General features: G+C 45.8%; 1 long non-coding RNA gene across 4 annotated transcripts; it reads left to right on the top strand.

Annotated features, from left to right (window-relative positions):
* Positions 1-1,231: 1,231 nt before the first annotated feature.
* On the top strand, positions 1,232-2,408 carry LOC119091080 (uncharacterized). 4 transcript variants are annotated; one of them, XR_005093358.1, is made up of 3 exons: positions 1,232-1,299; positions 1,718-1,899; positions 2,320-2,408. It is a non-coding gene; the product is annotated as an uncharacterized LOC119091080 (long non-coding RNA). The 4 variants fall into 4 exon arrangements; XR_005093357.1 differs by lacking the exon at positions 1,232-1,299 and adding an exon at positions 1,315-1,335; XR_005093356.1 differs by lacking the exon at positions 1,232-1,299 and adding an exon at positions 1,325-1,407.
* Positions 2,409-2,894: the final 486 nt, after the last annotated feature.

The raw sequence follows: 2,894 nt of genomic DNA, 5'->3' as shown, positions 1-2,894 counted from the left end.
GGGTTGCGCCAGTATTTTCTGGCTCTGGGCGCGCAGATTCCGGGAAGTACCTGTAAATGTTAAGCGATGACATTAAACCTCACATTATGAGAGCCTTTCTTCTCTTTCTCACGCACTTCTCCCATCTTTTCTTATTACCTTACCTTACCTTGTCACTGTACAGCAATGGGCTTTGCGTCACATATTTCGTCCACAGCTAGCTCCAGCTCTCTGCGGAACGCGAAGGGGTTCACCGAACAGAGAATGCTTCGATCGGTGTTTTTCATTAGCATTATGATGACTATCATTATCACAAAAGGGACCAGCGGTGGGTGGAGAGAAATGAGGTACCGGTTCCTCGTGAAGGAAGAGATACTTGGAAGGCCATGCAACCAGAGAAGAGAGGAGAATGTGCTCAGGTGGATTGAAGGCGAAGTGGGGTGTCTGGAGGGTGGATCGTGCAGCTGAAGGGAGGGAAGTGTGTGTAAGAGTGGCAAAATGCCGGCAGGTTGGCTTAAGGCCGGGCAAGTGTGGCAGAAGGTCAGACAAGTGTGGCCCTTTCCGGTCGGCCGTGAAAGCTTAAGATTGGATCTGTCAGGGCTCAAGACGATATCCTCCCTGACGGTACGACGCCACTTTCCGGCCCCGACATGGCCCCTGCCACTACGCCTTCTCCGGTACTACCTGTAAGCGAAGTATTTCCGCTTTTCCGAGAGCCCCATCTATGCCAGCCATGAAATCATGAAAGGCGGTGATGTAGGTGTCACCCCAACGGAAAAGATGGGGGATACAGTTTGCATTCATTGCTGTTCCCCACAGATTCGTCGCCACTACTTCCTCAGTCCACGCCACGCGCATGCCACCCCTCACGTGGATGGCTAAGTCGTTGGGCCAGCCCCGTTCAGTTGTGCGTTGGCCCGCATTGCGTTGCGTTGCGTTGGTGCGTTCACATGTGGCCCGAGCGTTGCTGTTCGGTCCAACCGACGAGCCACATGGGCCACAGCAGGGCCGCAGCAATACGCTGACTGGGAGGATGATGTCTAATTTAGTTCACTTTACTCTCTCGTTGAAACATGAGATTCTATTCGTTGCGAACTTGCTGGTTTAGTTGGACTTGGGTTCTATGGGCCAAGAAAGAATGAAAAGAAAATTCGTCGTTATTTTTCCTGCGGCGAAAAAGTTGTGTATTGTGCTTGGTTTAAAACATCGTGAGCTGCCAGTACGCAGATGCAAAACGCCACTTCTACAAATTTAGTAGAAGAAATTAAACCTAGGCGAATTTGGCGTGCCGCTATCGCTAAGCGCGCCACGATTTTTCGCGTGAGAAATCGTGAATGTGTTGTAACGTAACTGGAGGTTGGCCTGTTGTGTGTATGAGTGTGTGTGTGTCATTACGGAAAGGGGCGTTACCGACCCTGTCTCTGTGGCGTGAACAGTTTGTGGATTCAGAGTGTGATACAGTTTCTGGTCGGTTCTTACCATTTTCATGATCATGTTTTCAGGGGTAATATATTTCCACCCAAGCACGTTGCAACCTCATTAGTGCCGATGGGTTCTCAAAAGATTGAAGGCTGCAAATGCTTTTAGATTGCTTGTTCGCATTCAACATCTATTGCCAGATGTTCCAGTCAGGGCTTACATCGGCTTATTTGCTCCATCCAATGTCTTACATCATGTGCCAGACTGCTTTACCCTGTTTGTGATGATTCCATTTACATTGTGAAATGTTTGCTGACAGCTACAAAAATGACACAGCAAGATAAATTAGTTTGAGTGTTGATTTCAATAGTCACTGAATAGCCTTATTTTTAAATGCTCAAAGCGGGTAGTTCTTGCAACATGGTACAGTCAAGAAGAGATGTCCGCATTCTGTTGCTTGGTGAACCTGGTGTTGGGAAGACATCCTTGATCTTGTCTCTAGTAAGTACTTTTGCTGGTTATCATGCTAGTATGGTTTGGTGTCCTTTGGTTTCATAACATTCTCAGCTGGTTGAAATCTGACTTCCCATGGGTTCCTCAAACCATTATGTGAAGAGTTGCAGAAAAGGTTTGGTTGGTTGTTTTGCCTGCTCAGTAGCATTATTATTGTTGCCAGTTTGCAGTGGTTATTTGTACATCTTGGTACAACTTATGTGGCTGGTGTAAGTAATTGATTTAAGGGAAATTTGGATTTAAAGAAACTTAGAAAAAGCCATTTGGTGCTGCCTGTAAAGTTGGCCTTTCGGCAAACACAGTTGATCGTATTTACTCTTCACTGAGACCAGGTAATGCATCTAAGTTGTGATAATGGTGTTAATGAAAAGGATTTCATTGCTATTGCATGCTTTCTATTTTGTCCAGGTGAGTGAAGAATTCCCAGAAGAAGTGCCAGCAAAATCTGAAGAAATTACTATACCTGCTGATGTCACTCCTGAGAAAGTGCCAACACATTGTGGACTACTCCTGTAAGCTTGCTGGTGAATTTCTTGTTTTTCTGGATAGTATCATCACTTAACTTTGTTTGTTTGCTAAGCTGTTGTCATCATTTGTATGATATGTTGCAGTTTATTTCACCACCTTTACTGGTTTTAGGAATAAGTTTTGCAACACATAAGACCTTGGGAGAGTTGCATGGCCCTCCCGGTGTAGGTGTACTTTCCTACCCAATGTTGGAAAAAATCATTGCACACCATTTGTCATGTTTAAGGCGGCACATATCGTAAATAATCTCAAAACAGGTAGAATCATGCTCCTACCTTCAAATTTCAATAACTAAGATGGCGAGCTCCCGAGCGCCGCGCGCACAGCACCGCCTGGGCTCCCCAGCACCGTTTCTGCGTTGCCGTTACGTAAATACAATATTTCTGCTTGCCAAGAACTATACAAAATGTACGGGACCAAGGTAAACCATTCGTCGTGTTTAAGGCAGATCATGT

The sequence above is a fragment of the Pollicipes pollicipes genome, unplaced genomic scaffold (genome assembly GCF_011947565.3).
Source record: "Pollicipes pollicipes isolate AB1234 unplaced genomic scaffold, Ppol_2.1 Scaffold_3216;HRSCAF=3773_pilon_pilon_pilon, whole genome shotgun sequence".
In the NCBI taxonomy this organism is placed as follows: domain Eukaryota; kingdom Metazoa; phylum Arthropoda; class Thecostraca; order Pollicipedomorpha; family Pollicipedidae; genus Pollicipes; species Pollicipes pollicipes.
Note: the sequence above shows the minus strand (reverse complement) of the source record. Positions and strands in the feature narration are given on the sequence as shown.